Source organism: Anabrus simplex, chromosome 2 (genome assembly GCF_040414725.1).
Source record: "Anabrus simplex isolate iqAnaSimp1 chromosome 2, ASM4041472v1, whole genome shotgun sequence".
NCBI lineage: Eukaryota > Metazoa > Arthropoda > Insecta > Orthoptera > Tettigoniidae > Anabrus > Anabrus simplex.
Genome location: NC_090266.1, coordinates 987,080,284 through 987,101,962, shown reverse-complemented (window position 1 = coordinate 987,101,962; position 21,679 = coordinate 987,080,284). Strand labels below are relative to the sequence as shown.

The 21,679-nt window shown below is 39.8% G+C and overlaps 1 long non-coding RNA gene across 1 annotated transcript in view; it reads left to right on the top strand.

Annotated features, from left to right (window-relative positions):
* The window catches only part of LOC136863233 (uncharacterized), a 42,246-nt gene extending 23,604 nt beyond the window's left edge, over positions 1–18,642 (top strand). Inside the window, exon 2 of the long non-coding RNA XR_010859177.2 lies at positions 18,472–18,642. This is a non-coding gene — a long non-coding RNA (uncharacterized lncRNA). The remainder of the gene's footprint in view (positions 1–18,471) is intronic.
* The last annotated feature ends 3,037 nt before the right edge of the window (positions 18,643–21,679 follow it).

Genomic DNA, 21,679 nt, shown 5'->3' with positions numbered 1-21,679 from the left:
AATTAAGGGTTAGATACGATAATGGAGGACAATAAGACTACAAAACAATCACCAATAGAGTTGGACATGAAAATCAGGGTAGTTAGGACATGTTGTGAAGGGAGCGCTGGGACGCTGGCAATGCAAACTGAAGCAGTGCAAAGTGGAGCGCAGAAAAAGATAGAAGCACTTGCGGATTCACACGGGACACTACACAGTAGCGTAACAGAGAATTCCAATTGCGCGGAGACGAAGTTAACTGCATTTTGTGAAGACCTCCCAGGTCTCAAGGAAGAAATGAACCGAAATATTCGTCAGATCGAATCACTTGGGAAGGAAATTGAGAGGAAGTTTCGCAAGATGTCGAACGAAGTTAGTGATAGGATTGCACGGGCTCAAGAGAAGATAGAAGGGGGCGTGAATTTGGCAATGGAAACGGCAGGAAATTAGACAGCCCAGAAGGTGCAAGACATCAGGGGACAGATGTAAGTAGTATAATTGGACAGCTCTGCGGCCGCCTCCGCCTCAGGGCTCCCAGAGGCCCCTTCCACCTCCGCCTCACGGGGGGCCCTCCCAGAGGCCTCCTCCGCCTCCCGAGGGGCCTTCCCAGAGGCCTCCTCCGCCTCCCGCGGGAAATTTGAATTTGTAAACAAAGCCACGTGCTTTTTGACAGCTGGCATCGACAACAACGCATCGCTAACCTCACTGCTGCCATCTTGACGGGCCTAAACCTCAGTGGTACCAACTTAACCTAACTAGCGCGAGATTTGAATTGGTAAACAAATCCACGTGTTTTTTGACAGCCACGTGCTTTTTGACAGACAACAACGCATCGCCAACCTCAGTACTGCCATCTTGACGGGCCTAAACCTCAGTAGTACCAACTTAACCTCACAAGCGCGAGATAAACAAAGCCACGTGCTTTTTGACGGCCACGTGCTTTTTTGACAGCTGTCATCCGCCATCCTTAAACTATAGAGCACCGTGCTGCCCTCTTTATCGCAGTAGCCGCAAATTCGTCACCTGTCATCGGCAGTGCTGCCATCTTAACGGGCCTAAACCTTAGTGCTACCAACTTAACCTTACTAGCGCGAGATAAACAAAGCCACGTGAATTTTTTGACAGCTGTCATCCGCCATCTTTAATCTATAGAGCGCAGTGCTGCCCTCTTTAGCTACTTACCTTTGAAATGTGGTGGCGGATAACTTGAAAAATGCTTTTTGACAGCAGCCATCTTTAAGCACCGTGCTGCCCTCTTTAGCTAGATACCTTTGAAATGTGGTGGCAGGCAATTCCACATGACAGCAGCCATCTTTAATCAAGAGAGCACCGTGCTGCCCTCTATGTGGTGGCGGCAAATTCTACATGCTCTTGTTTGGAAACAAACTCACGCGCTTTTTTGACAGCCGTCATCCGCCATCTTTAATCAACAGAGCACAGTGCTGCTCTCTTTAGCTAGATACCTTTGAAATGTGGTGGCGGCAAATTCCACGTGCCATGTGCTTTTTTGACAGCTGTCATCCGCCATCTTTAATCAACAGAGCACCGTGCTGCTATCATGCGGGCGATTTCGTCAGCTGTCTTCCGCCATCTTTAATACACAGAACACCGTGCTGCCCTCTTTATGGCAATTTGAAAAGTTCTGTTAGCTATCATCCGCCATCTTTAATCAAGAGAGCACCGTGCTGCCATCTTTAGCTAGATACCTTTGAAATGTGGTGGCGGCAAATTGAAAACTTTCACGTGCTCTTGTTTGGAAACAAACTCAGGTGCTTTTTTGACAGCTACCATCCGCCATCTTTAATCAACAGAGCATAGTGCTGCCCTCTTTAGTTAGATACCTTTGAAATGTGGTGGCGGCGAATTCCACGTGCTCTTGTTTGGAAACAAAGCCATGTGCTTTTTTGACAGGTGTCATCTGCCACCTTTAATCAACAGAGCACCGTGCTGCTATCATGCGGGTAATTTCGTCAGCTGTCATACGTCATCTTTAATCTACAGAGCACCGTGCTGCACTCTTTAGTTGAAATGTGGGGGCGGCAAATTCTACGTACTCTTGTTTGGAAACAAATTCCATGTGCTCTTCAGCTGTCATCCACCATCTTTAATCAAGAGAGCACCGTGCTGCCCTCTTTGTGGTGGCGGATAATTTGAAAAATTCTTTTTGACAAGCAGCCATCTTTAATCCAGAGAGAACAGTGCTGCCCTCTTTAGCTACTTACCTTTGAGGCGGTTAATTTGAAAAATTCTATTTGACAAGCTGTCATCTTTAATGAAAAGAGCATCGTGCTGCTACCTTGCGGGTAAATTTTACGTCACAGCTGTCATCCACCATCTTGCATTGCTAACCTTAGTGTTGCCCTCTTTAGCTACCTACTTTTGAGGCGGACTATTTGAAAGAAAAAATCTATTTGACAAGCCGTCACCCACCATCTTGCATCGCAAACCTCAGTGCTGCACTCTTTAGTTGGAATGTGGTAGCGGATAATTTGAAAAAATTCATTTTTGACAAGCACCCATCTTTGAGCACCGTGTTGCTATCTTTATCGTAGTACCGAGCAATTTAAAATCTAGATGCTTTTTTCTAACAGTTGTCATCCGCCATCTTTAATCTAGAGAGCACCGTGCTGCCCTCTTTGTGGTGGTGGTAAATTCCACGTGCTTTACAAACCCACGTGCTTTTTGTCATCCGCCATTTTTAAACAAGAGGGCGCAGTGCCGCACTCTATGTAGTAGCGGATAATTTGAAAAAATTCTTTTTGACAAACAGCCATCTTTATTCAACACAGTTACCGCTATCTTACATCGCTTACCTCGGCGCTGCACTCTTAGTTGAAATGTGGTGGCGGTTAATTCGAACAAGTTTAATCATACATCGGGGGAGCTAGAGTAAGCACGTGCTGCAGTGATGACGTCATCATGCATGTTTAGACTTGTCCGTTTTCTTAAGAGTAAGTCGGTGTAAAGGAATGCAATAAGTATGCATCATAAAAACAAGAGTTTGCATGTGCTGCAGTGATGACGTTATTGTGCATGTTTAAACCCGTTCGTTGACTAAAAGCTTTAGTCTTCGAGAAACAGTGATAGAGAGTGGAGTGCAAACATGACGAAAACATTAATAGTTGATGTGCAAGGCTTTAAAGTAAACGGAAACAAATTTGTGTTCAAAGAGGTGGCTGTGTTAGATTGCAGTATGTTGTGGGCACCAAAACTTGTTAGTTTAGTATTTAGTCCACCGTTCCCTTACTGTTTGCAAACAGATGAAGATAAAAAGCAGACTCAGTGGATTGAAAACAATGTAGGTTTGAAGTGGGAAGAAAAAGGAATACTTTATCGTTTTCTACCTTTAATGATGAATGCACATTTGTCAAGAGCAGATCTTGTTCTTTTAAAGGGTTGTGAAAAGAAAGAATGGTTGCGTGAATTTCTACCATCATCGTATGAAGTTATCGACATGCATGAATTGGGGTGCCCATCATTTAAAACTCTTCCGAAAGAGCATAGTAGAGAAACAAGTAAACAGTCTTTACAACTTGTATGCATGCTCTTTGATTGGTTGTGTTGAAGTGCATGCCGGGAAGTGAACAACATATGTAAACTGTAATGTCGAAATAACCTTAGTGTAAAAGAAACATTTGTAGAGTAAAGACATCACGTAATTTCTAACAGATACTAAGTGTAACGCAGTTGAAAAGGCGATCGTAAAGTTTTATGCATGCAAAAAGAAACTAAACACTTTTACTGAAGAAGAGTTAAATGCATTACCAAAGGAATTTTTGGTTAATGTAGCTGCGAATGCTGTAAAGAAGATTTGGGATAAGGTGCCTCGTGAGTGGACTCAAGATCCTGTTTTGTCAGAGCTTCAAACCTGTAGTTTACATCATGAACACGTGAGTTTAGGTAGAAGACCTTCTGTGAGACAGTGCCGTACATGTCAACTAATTAAACTGTATCACGGACCTAAAACTAACGAGTTGTCTTCGCTTATGAACACTTATCATGGCTGTGGAGAGAGTAAACAAGGAAGAGGTGAAGAAACGTGCTGGGAAAAAGATGAGGAAGCATGTTGGGCGTGGACTCATCAATAGAGTGATTGATCTTCTTTTCTTCGTGCTTCATCTCCCCTGCGGCCCTAGAACACGTTCGCCTGACACGTAGTTACATGCTGCCTGCATAGAGTATGTCGTGTAGCTGTTAAAATCTGCTTCGTAAAGTTATGCTGTGTGTGTGTGTGTGTGTTATTACCTAGTGCTTTAGCTGCTCAGGAGATAGCAGCACTTGTCGTTGTTGGTGCAATAAAACGAAAACTAAGTAACAAAGACCGTAAAATAAACAAAGGATAAAAATGTATATATAGTCTAAAATAAATATGAATTGTCAAAACATATTACAGGTGTTGTTTAATCCTACAGCATGTCCTAGTGACTTAGAAGAAAGGAGAGGTAGAGTATTAAAAGAAAACACACATAAGATTTAAAGTACATCCTCTTTATTAATCCATGAATTAAAGCTGTTATTAAAACCAAGCCATTTAACAGTTTATTGCCACGACGTCGAATAACACGTTCAACTAAATAGTGATCAGGATATTTTGTTTTCTGCAGTTCTTCGATGTATAATCCTCCTTCAATAGGCTGTCCTCTGAGATCGCGAAGTAAATACGTACCTGAATTAGTAAGCTTAACACTTCTGATTTGAAAAATTTCCGTGCTCCAGTTAGGTGTGTATCCTTTTGCAAAGATAGACTTGTGTTTGCTGATGCGAACAAAATCACCTTCTTTCAAGCGATAGCGACGTGGATCAGCTGTTTTAATTACAAGATGAATAGCATTTATACGAGGTGTATTCTCTGTAACAAGACGTGGCTTTGTTCCCATAGTGCGATGTGTATCGTTGTAGGTAGATAAAAGTCTAGGTAGCAGATCAATCCAACGATATGAAACTTGCGCTGTAAATTCTCGCCACATCATTGTTTTGAGTGTACGATTAAAGCGTTCTACAACACTTGCCTTGAGATTGCTGAACGTAGAGTAGTGTTGAATGCCAAGTAACTTGAGGTAAGAAGAAAAATCCTTGTTGTAAAACTCTTTACCTTGATCAGTTTGAGGAAGCCTTGGGCAGCGTTTCGATTCTTCAACAATATGTTTAAATGCTTCTTTAACTTGAGCTGCTGTTTTAGAACGCACGGGTTGTGCAAAAGCAAACTTCGAGTACACATCGATAACAGTAAGTAGATACTTATACCCCTTATTACTAGAAGCATATGGAATCATTTCTACTAAGTCTGCTTGCCAGAGATCTTCTTTTCCTCGTGTAATAACGCGTCTGCGACAGTAGGTGCGACGTGCTGGTTTATATAACTCATGTGCGATGTTTACCTTTACAGGTGAGATCTTCTCTTGACGAGCCATTACAAAATAATACCGGCATAACGTAGTTCTCTGTCTATTTCTAGAATTTCTGATCCGTGACCAGTGTGACCAGCCTCTTGCGATGCTCTTAAAAGTTGTAATCGTTCAACGAATAAGTTTGGGTCATTCCAGTATCTTACATCCACATACGGCTACAAAGGCTTGTAGATAACATCTAGACTACGTGCAGTCGGAAACAGCTTAGTAATAAACTCACGGTACTTGTAACTCTTATTCGCATTTACAGCTTCTGTTCTCTTGTAATTACGTCGTGTTGCGTCAGTAGCAAAACGTGTTGCTTTATATTTTTTAAGATCATCTTGTAAAATTATATCCTTGTCAGGTATTCGTGAGAAAAGAAGTTCTAAGAGTCCTTTCGTAGGTTTATAGGTAACACCTTTTACAATGAGTTTGTTCTTATTAATCTTAACATTTGAATTTCCTATCCGGAAACAGTCATCTTCGTAGCGAATACCGTAGGTAGTGTCAGTTTGTCCTGTAAAAAGTTTTTCTATATAAGGTGCAAAGAGAGATCCATAGATATCTTGAATAAAAGTTCTAAACTGATTGCGATAATCTGGTGAAATCATAACCTCAGACAAAGATGGTAGATTTTGCGTCGATGTAGTAGGTGTTTCAGCAATAACATCTGTAGTTAAAAACTCAACACGCTTAGATGGTGATGTATCATTAAGTTCTTCTCCTTCTTCCTTATCTTCCTCTTCCTCTTCCTGATCTACATCCTGCTTCTTCTCTTCCTTATCTTGTTCATGATTTTCTTCTTCATGCTTCTCTTTATGATATGATGTTTGCATAGAAGCAAAACTTGAAGTAGACTGCGGTAATGAAGTAGAATTAAAAATTTCTTTGAGTGGTGTACTTAGTTGTGTTTTTAAAAATAAATCCGCGTCTGCTTGAATACGTTTAAGCTCTTTAAATTTCCGTCGGATATTGTTTCTAGCTTGGATGATATATTTTGTGATCTCCTTGCTAGATGTTAACATGATGATGGTTTTTAATCAAGTAGTTACTGTAATTCTGTGTTAATGCATATAAAATGATCGAAGCCCATGCGATATCGTCCATGCTGTACATCACTTTCTTTAACAATAACTAAAAAGCTGTAACGGTGTAATGACCAACATTTAGCACATATACTTTTAAAGTCATCGAATGTCATATCAGTGTTAACATGATCGTTATACACATGTCGCATGTTGCGCTCATCTTGCCGAAAAAGCACAATAACATTTGCGTTGGCGCGTATCAACTGCTTAGGCACACGAGAATAGGTTTGGCACAAATAGATGCAATCAACATATTTATGCCGACCCATACTAAAGAATGCACGAATAACGTTTTGCTGTTCTGTTGCGACGTCATCAAAGATCATAAGAGAATTAGGAAGCACATCGTCTGGTGATGGTACTTGCTCATGTGAATTAAATTTAAAATATCTTATTCCATCTTTAACTAGATCGTGCATTACAGTTTGTAGAATAGTATATAGCGGCTGATAGAGTGACTTTGCGAAAACGTAAATATTCTCGAAGCGTACACCATTTACAGAAGTAATAAGTGTGAGTAAAAGATTTGTTTTCCCGCATCCCGACGGACCTGATATAATACATCGAACAGTAAAAGGAAACAACGTTCCATGACTTTTTCCTGTAGTTGTACTAGAACTAGGTAAGAGATGAGGTACAATGTCGGTAACAGGTAGCGTGTCTTGCTGCTTTATAATCTTCATGATAACTGAATCATAAAGTATGTAATAGTAATATATATATTAAACGAAACAAGAGGTAACGGTTAGTTTATGATTTGCTCACGACTAGTAAAGTCGTGTCCAGCATGGTGAAACAACGATATCCAAACGACATGAAGAAGAAGAAGAAAGTAAAAACTGTTGGATGGAAAGATGTTATAAAGGCTGCGCAAAAAGCTATTCGAGGGGAATGCAATCCTCGTGTAGCTATTACTAAAGCGTTACTCGCAGCAAGAGCGAGAAATTCTCCAAAGTGCAGAGCAATATTTAGTAAACGTGCACGAATTATTCCTGTACCAAAACGAGGAGGATTTCTTCCTGCGCTGTTTGCTGGCTTAGCAGCTTTAGGGTCATTGCTAGGTGGTGCTAGTGCTGTAGCGAGAACTGTCAAAGCTGTAGAGGAAGCGAAACAACAGTTGAAAGAGAGTGAACGTCATAACAAGACGATGGAGGCAATTGCTTTACAAGGCAAAGGTGTGAACATGAAGCTAGCGCCATACAAGAAAGGGCTTGGTATCTACATTTCTCCAAAAAAGTCTACTGAATGCACTGCCATATCGAGCTCTAACGCATGATGAAGTTTTTACGTTTGCTAAACAACTAGGGATTCATTATTTTCGAGGAGTGTATATGCGCGATCAACTACCAGCGCGTCCACGTGAACGTGAAAGTGCCGTAATTAACTTGGACGACAGTCGTGGACCTGGGACTCATTACGTTGCTTATGTAAAACGTAAATCTAAAGTATGGTATTTTGATAGCTATGGAGACTTACCTCCTCCTTTTGAGCTCATACGTTATTTCGGAAGCAGTGCAGACATTGTTTACAATAAAAACCGTGTGCAAAACTTTATTACACGCATGTGTGGACGATTATGTCATATGTTCTTATATCAAACCCAGACAGTAGAGAAAGTGCATTAGTGTCTACGTGATGATGAACAGTGAAAGAACGTTTGCTGTACGTGGAGAAGGACCTGAAACAACCGTCTATTTTAATCCACCAATCGAACTTGGTTATCAGCCACATAGTCTTGGACTAGTATCGTTTGAAAGCTACAATAAAATCTATAATGTGCGTGATGGTGTAAACAAGTTCTATTACGATGAGTATGTGCTAACACTACCTTCAGGTAGTTATACAGTAGACGATATTCACGACTATATTGAAAGTACGTTAATTGATCAGTTTGGGGAAGACAGTTTTAGTAATCATAATTACAAGTTCTGAATCACTATAAGCAACATTACACATAAATGTGTTATTGAATCATCATTTAAGATTGACTTCAAATCACAACCTGATTCGATTGGACCACTGCTTGGATTTTCATCGAGGGAGCTCCTACCGAACGTACGTTACGAGTCTGATCAACCTATCAAACACTTCGATGATTATAATGTGAACATTACTTGTAATATTATTACAGACTTGAATAGTAATCTACAACCTTCGTACGTCCTGCACGACTTTATTGTTACAGAGGAACGTGGATATACTATTTGTAAGAAACCAGCAGTAGTTTTTTTTATCATCCTGTGTCTGTAAAACACATTAGCAACATTACTCTTAGACTTGTAAATAAACATAATCAGCTTATTCATTTAGATCAGCACGCGTACGTAGCTTACAAACAACATCTGAAACCAGTATGAAAACCATCTATAAAACACGGTGTACATTCCGAAGACATACTACATGTGTGCAGAGACTCATCGAGTTAACAGATACCCATAAGCAGATACTCCAAGATTTACGATATACACTACTACAACAGAATGGAAGAAATGCTAGACATTACGAATACAGTAGAAAGTCGTGAAGGTGTAGTACGAAGTGAGCTTCATTCCTATCAACCTTTTACGTTTGGATTAAATAACAATGATGAAATTCATTTTATTATTAATCAGCAAGATGTTTACACCTTACGACACGAAAGCTACCTCTATATTGAAGGACGACTAGAAAAGTCTGATGGAAGTGGACCAAGCACTTCACAACTAAACAACCATGCTCTAGCTTTTCTCTTTTCTGAAGCGCGATGTGAAGTAAATAATGTTGAAATAGATCGAACGAAGAATGTTGGTATTACAAGTGCAATGAAACTCTACCCTTCTTTCTGTGATGAAGGAAGTAATCTTTTGCGGATGGCTGGATGGTGTCCAAAAGCTACTAACAACTGGATGATTAATGAGGATGGAACTTTTACGGGTATGTTATCACTGAAACATATTTTTGGATTCGCAGAAGACTTTACACGTATTATAATCAACGCAAAACAAGAGCTTATTCTAATCCGTGATCGAAGTGATTACAATTCTCTTAAAGCAGTAGAAACACCAGTAGAATCGAAAATAACACTGCATCGTATACTGTGGCGGATTCCTCATGTAACCTTATCTGATCGTGAAAAACTTCGATTGCTCAAGAATGTAGAAAATGATACACCATTACCTATACGTTTTAGAAGTTGGGAGCTGCATGAATATCCTGTGTTACCACCTACAAACAAGCATAGCTGGGTTGTTGAAACATCACGTTTTACTGAGAAGCCCTTGCACATTATTTTTGGATTTCAAACTAATCGTAAATTCAATCACGAAAAAGATAGCTCACTGTTTGATCACTGTAAATTAAGACACGTTAGACTATATCTCAACGGAATTACGTATCCCTACGAAAACATAGACATTAACTTTGAGAAAAATAAGTTTGGGATGCTCTATGACATGTTTTGTAAATTTCAATCATCGTATTATCAGAAAGAAGATCGTCCGCTATTTACTCCTCAAGAATTTAAAAATAAAGCACCGATTGTAGTTATAGACTACTCTTATCATGAAGAATCTATAAAAGAATCTCCAGTTGATATTCGTTTAGAATTTGAAACATCTGAAAACATTCCTGCTAACACAGCAGCCTATTGTCTTATAATTCACATGAGTGATGTTACTTACCATCCGCTAACGAATATTGTTACGAGACTATAAATAAGAATAGATCTTTATCATTTTCATTAGTGTGTGCTTCGAGATCGTACGCTATGGAACCAAACTGTAAATGCCCATGCTGTTTGCATGCTCATACGCAACATCTTATTTATCTTACACGAGTGAGTGAGGCTATTAAGATGTTCTATAAACATAGATCGTCGATGCCGAAACATCTTATTCAATACTTACCACCAGGATTTTTATATACGTACGCTGCCTCTTACGTACATAATTTTTGGGACATCCTTCCTCTACACCGTAAGATGCCGATCGAAGTAGCTTTATGCAGAACTTGTGAACGACATTACAAGCATCGAGGAGAAAATGGTGATGATGCTTGGGATGGACCAAATCCGAGGATTGAACACTGTACACAGTGTATGAATGAACTTTCTCTAGTACATCATGATGATGATGATGATTCCGAAAAGGAATAACACCAAGGTAAGAAGTATATGATCTTCTCTGTAAAGCATAACATACTTAGTATAATATATTTCTAAATGTTTTGTTTAATTTGAATGTTGCAGGAGGGATTTCAGAAGCATACGTTGTTAAGAAGCACACCAACCTTGTCAGCAGCAAAAAACGATCACTGTTGTAGTACATTTGTAAATAAATATTTGATCGCATTCAAAAAATGTTGTACTTATTGCATTGCTTTACACCGACTTACTCTTAAGAAAAACAATCAGGTCTAAACATGCACAATGACGTCATCACAACAGCACGTGCTTACTCTAGCTTTCCCGATGCATGTTTAAACTTGTTCGAATTTACCGCCACCACAATCATTTACACCGACTTACTCTTAAGAAAACGGACAAGTCTAAACATGCATGATGACGTCATCACTGCAGCACGTGCTTACTCTAGCTCCCCCATGTATGATTAAACTTGTTCGAATTAACCGCCACCACATTTCAACTAAAGAGTGCAGCGCCGAGGTAAGCGATGTAAGATAGCGGTAACTGTGTTGAATAAAGATGGCTGTTTGTCAAAAAGAATTTTTTCAAATTATCCGCTACTACATAGAGTGCGGCACTGCGCTCTCTTGTTTAAAGATGGCTGATGACAAAAAAGCACGTGGGTTTGTAAAGCACGTGGAATTTACCACCACCACAAAGAGGGCAGCACGGTGCTCTCTAGATTAAAGATGGCGGATGACAACTGTTACAAAAAAGCATCTAGATTTTAAATTGCTCGGTACTACGATAAAGATAGCAGCACGGTGCTCAAAGATGGGTGCTTGTCAGAAAAGAATTTTTTCAAATTATCCGCTACCACATTTCAACTAAAGAGTGCAGCACTGAGGTTTGCGATGCAAGATGGTGGGTGACGGCTTGTCAAATAGATTTTTTCTTTCAAATAGTCCGCCTCAAAGGTAAGTAGCTAAAGAGGGCAACACTAGGGTTAGCAATGCAAGATGGTGGATGACAGCTGTGACGTAAAATTTACCCGCAAGATAGCAGCACGATGCTCTTTTCATTAAAGATGACAGCTTGTCAAATAGAATTTTTCAAATTAACCGCCTCAAAGGTAAGTAGCTAAAGAGGGCAGCACTGTTCTCTCTGGATTAAAGATGGCTGCTTGTCAAAAAGAATTTTTCAAATTATCCGCCACCACAAAGAGGGCAGCACGGTGCTCTCTTGATTAAAGATGGTGGATGACAGCTGAAGAGCACATAGAATTTGTTTCCAAACAAGAGTACGTAGAATGTGCCGCCCCACATTTCAACTAAAGAGTGCAGCACGGTGCTCTGTAGATTAAAGATGACGTATGGCAGCTGACGAAATTACCCGCATGATAGCATCACGGTGCTCTGTTGATTAAAGATGGCAGATAACACCTGTCAAAAAAGCACATGGCTTTGTTTCCAAACAAGAGCACGTGGAATTCGCCGCCACCACATTTCAAAGGTATCTAACTAAAGAGGGCAGCACTATGCTCTGTTGATTAAAGATGGCGGATGGTAGCTGTCAAAAAAAGCACCTGAGTTTGTTTCCAAACAAGAGCACGTGAAATTTTTCAATTTGCCGCCATCACATTTCAAAGGTATCTAGCTAAAGATGGCAGCACGGTGCTCTCTTGATTAAAGATGGCGGATGATAGCTAACAGAACTTTTCAAATTGCCATAAAGAGGGCAGCACGGTGTTCTGTGTATTAAAGATGGCGGAAGACAGCTGACGAAATTGCCCGCATGATAGCAGCACGGTGCTCTGTTGATTAAAGATGGCGGATGACAGCTGTCAAAAAAGCACATGGCTTTTTTTCCAAACAAGAGCACGTGGAATTTGCCGCCACCACATTTCAAAGGTATCTAGCTAAAGAGAGCAGCACTGTGCTCTGTTGATTAAAGATGGCGGATGACGGCTGTCAAAAAAGCGCGTGAGTTTGTTTCCAAACAAGAACATGTAGAATTTGCCGCCACCACATAGAGGGCAGCACGGTGCTCTCTTGATTAAAGATGGCTGCTGTCATGTGGAATTGCCTGCCACCACATTTCAAAGGTATCTAGCTAAAGAGGGCAGCACGGTGCTTAAAGATGGCTGCTGTCAAAAAGCATTTTTCAAGTTATCCGCCACCACATTTCAAAGGTAAGTAGCTAAAGAGGGCAGCACTGCGCTCTATAGATTAAAGATGGCGGATGACAGCTGTCAAAAAATTCACGTGGCTTTGTTTATCTCGCGCTAGTAAGGTTAAGTTGGTAGCACTAAGGTTTAGGCCCGTTAAGATGGCAGCACTGCCGATGACAGGTGACGAATTTGCAGCTACTGCGATAAAGAGGGCAGCACGGTGCTCTATAGTTTAAAGATGGCGGATGACAGCTGTCAAAAAAGCACGTGGCCGTCAAAAAGCACGTGGCTTTGTTTATCTCGCGCTTGTGAGGTTAAGTTGGTACTACTGAGGTTTAGGCCCGTCAAGATGGCAGTACTGAGGTTGGCGATGCGTTGTTGTCTGTCAAAAAGCACGTGGCTGTCAAAAAACACGTGGATTTGTCTACCAATTCAAATCTCGCGCTACTTAGGTTAAGTTGGTACCACTGAGGTTTAGGCCCGTCAAGATGGCAGCAGTGAGGTTAGCGATGCGTTGTTGTCGATGACAGCTGTCAAAAAGCACGTGGCTTTATTTACAAATTCAAATTTCCCGCGGGAGGCGGAGGAGGCCTCTGGGAAGGCCCCTCGGGAGGCGGGGGCGGAGGAGGCCTCTGGGAGGGCCCCCGTGAGGCGGAGGCGGAAGGGGCCTCTGGGAGCCCTGAGGCGGAGGCGGCCGCCGAACTGTCCAATTATACTACTGAGGTATAAAGCCATAGCCCTAATGAATGAATAAATTATTCGCAAAGAGGAAGGGCTGAAACAGATGATTAACGCCCACCGTAATGTTTACAGAGCCCAAATATAGAATTTACTACGAAAATACAAACTTGGTCACAAATTGAAGAGAAGACGCTGACTAAAGTCGATGGATTGTGCACGAAAGTGGAACAATTGCAGGAACACATGGAGTTATTGGAATTGCGGGAGACTAGGGTTGATAGCTTGAATAAACTGCTACGTCAGACTAATGAAACCAGGGAGGAGACACGACCGGAAGGACCAAATACGGTAAGAGGGGTGTGAAAGACCGAATACCAGAAAATGAAGTTTTGCAAGCAGCGTAACCTGAATTCCAGACTTCGACACCTGAAAGCCGAGGAGGAGTCCTGATATATACCGTTATTAGAGCACAGGAAGATAAAGCAAAGAAGTATACGGAACATGGAGGAACCACGCCACGTACATTCTTAAGGGAGCTGGAGGAATACATGAATGATTGTGGTATCCCCGAAGAATAGCGCTTACGCACAGAGGAGAAATTTATAGGTGACAGTGCACTCCAGTGGATGATTGCATTTAAGTATACGTTTGGAAGCTACAATAACTTCAGAGGCATTTTGGAAAAAATTGGGGGATAGGATGTACATCCTAATTTGCAAATGGAGCTAAATTCGCGCAAATACGCTACGACACTCCCAACTAGACTCTCTCCAAATTTCTTGACTCATCTTATTAAGATGAGGGAGTTTGATAACCCTTTGGAAGAGGAATTAATTGCTGTAATCGGAAAGCAGTTACCAATAGAAGTGCAGCGAACGTTAATAGCGGCAGACGTGAAGACGGCATTTGAAGCGGAGCAAATCTTGCGGCGAATGGACAAAACTACAGCCCAGGCACAACCCAGGAAGCGACATACGGAAGCCGTGAATTCCTTTGAGACTGTGCCAGATGAGAGACCATGGCCATGTAAAGAAAATAATATCGGTCAAACCACACGGACGCAAACAACCCGAAATGAGGAACGGGAAAACTACAGAGGCTATCAGCGTGGATCGAACTGGGGACGCCATCGTTACCAGGGAAGGAGGAGAGACTTCCAGAACGGAAGGGACACAAGAGTGGGACCGTCGGCTTATAAGTACCAAGGCCAGTATAACAGGGCATACCGGTACCCACAGAATAATTACGGAGGACGGAAGAAGCCTTATACACGCTGGAAGGAACGAGATGGTAGGAATGAGAGACATAGGCCGCAATATATTCTTCCGACGGGGGGTGAGAGAGCTCACGAGTCTCAACGTTACGTCAAGGAGTTGACAGAGAAACGATGGGAACAAGAAAGATGGAAGGAGGCCATAAGAAAACAAGCTGAACAGGGGGCGTGCAGTTTGGAATACCAGACGTTCGTAAACAGAAACCAGGGTACAGCTTTAGACCCAAGGACGGAAGAATACCCAGGGGACGGAAACAGATACAAAAAGCAGAAATGTGAAGAGGGGAGATAGCATGAATTTCAAGGAGGAGAACTCTAATGGAGAGTGGACGACTGTTACAATAGATAGCTGGATTATAAGACCCGACGATCTAATTGACGACCAAATCAAAGTAAATGTGAGGACAATAAAGAAATTACCAGTAATACGTGTTAGGATAAACGATCTTAAAATTTGCAGTCTGGTAGACAAAGGTGCGACCGCAAGCGTAGCTTTCCGTGCACTTATTAATGAAATCCAGACTAGGGCGCATATTCCAGTAATACCAATTTCTCATTTGAAAGTTCGAGGTATTATTCCAGACAAAACTACGATATGCAAGGAGAAAGCCTATTTAGATGTTACAGTGGGGAACTCAGTCCTGTCACATCCATGTGTAATGCTCCCAAGAATGGAATAGAACCTCATTCGGGGAGCGGATTTTCTTCGGGAATATCAGGCTGTTAACGACATGGGGACGAATAAAATTAAATTTAGGAATGAGGATATTCAAGAAGAAATTACGCTGAATAAAGTCACAGAAGGCAATTCGGAAGAAAGGGTATGGTTGACAACCGCCGAAGAAGGGGGAAAGGTGTGGAACGAAATTTCACCCGAATGGTTAGGCAATCACGAGGGTATCCTTCAAGAGTTTGAAGTAATTGTCGCAAATTTGGAGGAAGAGAATGAGACAGAGATATTTAGAAATTTACCACCGAAGATAGATATGGGAAAAATTGGTATAGAACACAAGGAAAATTTACAGGACATTTTGGAGTGCCATGAACCCGTTTTTGGAACGAAGTCGGGGAAAATTCCCAACTTCGAGTACAAAATTAATGTAAATACTTGGGAACCGTACAAACAGAAACCGTATCCGATCCCAGAAAAGCTTTATCCACAAGATAAAGAAATTATCGAAGAAATGGAGAAAAATGGCATCATTTCAGTCAGTAACTCCGTTCATAAACCCTACTCTCGCCGTGCCTAAACCTAACGGTTCATTTCAGCTGTGCTTAGATGCGCGGGCCATAAATAGAAGATTGGTACCCGAGTAGGATCAGGCACCGGCGATCAAAGATCTCCTAAGGAAATTTGGAAACAAGGAATTCCTTAGTACAGTCGATTTGGTGTCGTCTTTCCACCACATTGGCTTGGATATGGAAAGAAGTGTACTGATAGGATTCATGTTTAATAATCAAACCTCTATCTTCCGAAGCCTTCCCGTCGTATTGGCCAATTCGAGTTCAGCCCTAATACGCGCATTGGAAATGAACCTAAGTCAGGAGGTAAAGAATTTTACAATTTAATATGTAGATGACATCATGATTAGTTCAGAGGCTCTAGAAGAACACTTGAAGCAAATTGACCTATTACCTACGGACCTCAAACGTAGTACCTTCAAAATAATTTGAATAAGTCCCGTGTCTGTCAGGCAGTGTTTTAAATGTGTAAATTTCTTGATGTGTACTTGACTTCATTTTTTATTATTTTTGCCTTAGTCGTATTGTGTTCAGGGCAAAATAAGCCCATATGCTTTTAGCAGTGATGCGATTTTCTGAACTCATTCATTTGCACAGTGGATATGAGGTCAATATTAGAGTCAGTGACTATTTGGGGGAAATGTATGGTCGTGGGAAAGTGTTATGCATTTTTGTCCTTCAAGATAAGGGAATTATGTAGTGCGAAACTTGATGACCTATGCCCATGTTATATTAACGTTTCTGTAAAGGCTGGTCTCCACTAATTAACATTTAACACCAACATGTTAAATTTAATGCGTTACAGTTAACATGTATATTTTGATTGTTTTCCAATTGACTTTGCTTGTTAACTCAGAATGTTGAGGTTAATACTTTTAACATGTTGGCGTGTTTTCCGCTCCAAGTGGAAAACATGTCAAGTCAATTCGTTGTTCGTGAGATGTCGGCACATCTCCGGCAATTTCCGTGCCAACAAATAGCCTAAACGACGAAAACCACGTGCTTTTCGTGAAGTAGGATTATAGTTACAACACTGCGCAGCACTCATTCTCTTTGTTATAAGCTACAAATACAGTATGCGCACGTGTGTCGTTCTCTCTGCACTATACTAAAAATTAGTCAGAAATGGAGTGGAGCAAGGAGATTACTCTGGACTTAATTAACAATATAATAGAAAGGCCTTGTTTGTGGGATGTCTCATCAAAGGAATACAGAGATAAAGCGAAGAAAGCCGACAGGTTCCAGGAACTGGAAATCATCTATAATTGTTCCCGCGAGTGCATCGAAAAAACTAGACCCCTCCGCTCCCTGTACAGTCGATGATTGCAAAAGGTTCAGAAAAGTCCGGGGCAGAAGTGGACGAAGTTTATACTTCAAAGTGGTTTGCTTTTGAAGCAATCAACAGGATGAGGGGAGGAAATGTGCCTAATAAAACTGCATTTATAAATCATAACAAGAAGCAACGGTGGCAATAACAAAGGCCAAATCCTCTTCACCTATGTCCATTGTCCTTGTTTGAAAATACTACACACGACCTAAATGTATTACGACAAATTGGATATGATGAACTACCTGTATAAAAACAGAGGAAGTCAAGTTTAACATGTTATATTAAGTGTGGACACAATGTTAAATGATACAGTATTTAACACTTAACATGTTGATGGTGTCACCAGTTAAAATATGTTACACCAGTTTAGACTAATTTTATCATTGGGGTAATAGAAAGGAGAATAAGGTACGTCACTCCTTTAAGAAACATAATGTGAACTATATTTGTACGGGGAAAGACCCACCACTTGGTAAATTTAGTAATGTTTCTCTCGATAAAATATTTCAATATTTCAAAGGGGAATTTCTATGTTTTTTCTACTGTAATAAATTTTGATCCTTTAGGAACATGTTGATTTATCATTCACAAGTTAGTGTAATAGTTTCCTGTCCTGCATTGACTTCTATAGTATACACCATACACGAATCTACCATTGGGCAGCCAGACAAAGAAAGCAGGATGGCAGTACGGTACACTATGTTGGAAAAATATTGAGAGTCATTAATGAACCAACTGAAGGGAAAGAGTATGAAGTAAAATTTATGAGATGTTCAAAAAGATAATGTGAAAATGTATTTCTCCTCAAGAAGATGACATTGCAACAGTGGCACATTCTGATATCTTGTTTGTCCTGCACAATCCTCAAGAGTTTGATAAAGAAACTCACGTCAATGATCATTCATGAAATCCCAGTAAAATTTAACTCATTCAATAAGCGCTAGAGAGACGGCTGTTAATTTATATTTAGAAGTTTTGTATTCAATGTTAATGATCCTTTCTCAACCATTCAGTGACTAATATGATTTATGAATACGTTTCTTAGTTATTTATTTGTATTCTTGTTTTAATCGCATTTTCCTTATCATTTCATTTGCAGTTATTTTTTATTGATTATTACAGTTATTATTTCTGTTGTAGTTATGTTTTACTATCTTCAGTAACAATGCTCAGATTGTACATGTTAATTAAATATCCTTTTCAACTTTCTTTACAGACATTTCTTGACCAAATCTACTTCTTGTGTGTGGGCCCCATTATGCCCCCATGACTGACTAATGGTGCCCCAGGCATGCAGTACTGTAGGTCATTTCTTAGGAAATGACTTTTATTTCTTGATCAAAAACCAATCAATATTTAGCCAATATATAAAATGAATTTTAAAATATAGATGATTCATTAATTATAAAACAAAACGTAGACAGATAATGTTGTATTTAAAATAACATTTGAGGGTTTATATTTCAGTGGCACATGGTACCCAAGTTTCCCCTAAACACTTATATCAACCCTTAAGCTATCAAGAGGAAAGCCAGTGGCAGCTTAAAATGCAGCAGCTTTAAATGAACAATTGGTGTTAGAGTATGATCATACCCTCTACTCAGAGACATAATAATCAGGCAATTTTACAGTGAGTTTTTTCACAGGAATGGACATGACTTCGTCATACTTTCACATCTTACCAAATGAACACAGTAGACTATTCACAGGGTTTTTATTTGAAAATTTTACCTACATTATCGGCTATGTTCCATTTGGAATTAAGGACTCTGGTGCTGTCTTAATTAGAACCTAGGAAAACCAATTGTCAGATGAGGTTAAGGCTCTCACTGCCATTTAAGCAGACGACGTTCTCATCACCTCTGATACATGGGAACAGCACCAAAAGGATATTCACAAGGTTCCACAAGAACTAATGCATCTACAACACAGCCAACCTCAAGAAATGTTTCTGAATTTACCAAATGTCAAATAAGTTGATCTGGAAGGACAGCTGAATCAGAAAGTGATGGAACAAACTAGAGGGAAGGATATTCTAGATGTGGTGCTTGTTAAACCAAATGAGCTCTCTAGAGAAACCGAAGTAATAGATGGTATTAATGATAACGAAGCTGTTCTTGTCGTAGTTAAAATAAATGTGACAGAAAGGAAGGTCTTAAAAGTAGGATTATTAGACAGTACCATATGGCTGATAAGATAGGCATGTGGGAGTTCTAAAAAAGTAATTATGACCAGTGGAAAACAGTAAATAAAAATGTAAACAGACTGCAGGATGTATTTAAAGCAATTGTTGAGGAATATGAAAACATGTATGTACCTTTAAAGGTTGTAACGAATGGTAAAGACTCACTATAATATAACAGAGAAGTAAAGAGTCTAAGAAGGAGGTGCAGGTTGGAAAGAAATAGAGTTAGAAATGACTGTGGAAGTAAAGAGAAATTGAAGGAACTTACTAGGAAATTTAATCTAGCAAAGAAGTCAGCTAAGGATAATATGATGGCAAGTATAACTGGCAGTAATACAAATTTTAGTGAAAAATGGAAGGGTATGTATAGGAGGTACTTTAAGGTAGAAACAGGTCCAACAAGGACTTTCCAGGAATCACTAATGAACAAGAAGAGTGTGTATGCAAGGAACTTCAGAAGGCAGAAATATTCACTCAGCAGAACGTAAAGATTGTTGGTTACAAAGATAATGTCCAGATAGAGGAGGTGACTAATACTAATGAAGTAGAGTGTTAAAATTTACCTATGATAACAATGACATTTACAATAAGATACAAAATTTGAAAACTAGAAACGTAGCTAGAATTGATAAGATTTCTGAGGATATACTAAAGACAATGGGATGGGATAGAGTACCATATGCGAAGTACTTATTTGACTATTGTTTGCATGAAGGAGCTATTGCACGTTATAAATTTCATATTAGAGCCCGTATTGTCAAAGTATCAACTTGTGAAAATTTAGATTTTATAATTCCACCTTTTCAATACAGTATTGTAAAGGTGGAATTATAAAATCTAAATTTTCACAAGTTGAAGGAGCTATACCAAGTGAATAGAGAGTTGCTATAGTAGCCCCTGTGTATAAAGGAAAGGGTGATAGACATAAAGCTGAAAATTACAGGCCAGTAAGTTTGACATGCATTGCATGTAAGCTTTAGGAAAGCATTCTTTCTGATTATATAAGACATGTTTGCAGAAGTAACAACTGGTTCGATAGAAGGCATTTCAGGTTTAGGAAAGGTTATTCCACTGAAGCTCAACTTGTAGGGTTCCAGCAAGGTATAGCAGATATCTTGGATTCAGGAGCTCAAATGGACTGTACTGTGATTGACCTATCTAAAGCATTTGATAGGGTAGATTATGGTAGACTACTGGCAAAAATGAGTGCAACTGGACTAGACCAAAGAGTGACTGAATGGGTGGCTGTATTTCTAGAAAATGGAACTCACACAATTAGAGTATGTCAAGCATTATCTGATCCAGTACCGGTAACCATTAAGAGGGGAATTCTTCAAGGCAGTATTATTTGAGCTTAATGTTTTCTTATATATATATATATATATATATGATATGAGTAAATATACTTAAATATACTTACCAGATACTGTAATAGGAGTTGAATCATGGCTGAGAAATGATATAATGGATGCAGAAATTTTCTCATGGAACTGGAGGGTGTATCGCAGAGATAGGATAGGAATGGTGGGAAGGGAGTATTCGTTCTGGTGAAAGCAGAATTTATAAGCTACGAAAAAGTTAAAGATGACAAACATGAAATTCTAGGGGTAAGGCATATCTTTAAAGATAACAGGAAACTTGTTGTCTTTGGAGTGTGCAGACGAGGAAAGGGTAGCGCAGATGCTGATTCAGAATAATTTGATAATATAATCAGCTATGTGGGAAACGATAAGGAAAGGAACGTGATTATAGCGGGTGATCTCAATTTACCACATGTCAATTGGGAAGGTAATGCAAACGACAGGAAGCATGACCAACAAATGGCAAATAAATTAATATGGGAAGGGCGCCTGATTCAGAAAGTGATGGAATCAACTAGAGGGAAGAATATTCTGGATGTGGTGCTGGTAAAACCAGATGAGCTCTATAGAGAAACCGAAGTAATAGATGGTATTAGTGATCATGAAGCTGTTCTTTGTAATAATTAAAAATAAATGTGAAAGAAAGGAAGATATTAAAATTAGGACTATTAGGCAGTAACATGTGGCTGATAAAACAGGCATGAGGGAGTTTTTAATCAGTAACTATGATCGGTGGAAAACGGTAAATAAAAATGTAAACAGACTCTGGGATGGGTTTAAAGCAATTGTTGAGGAATGTGAAAATAGGTTTGTACCTTTAAAGGTGGTAAGGAATGGTAAAGATCCACTATATTATAACAGAGAAGTAAAGAGACTAT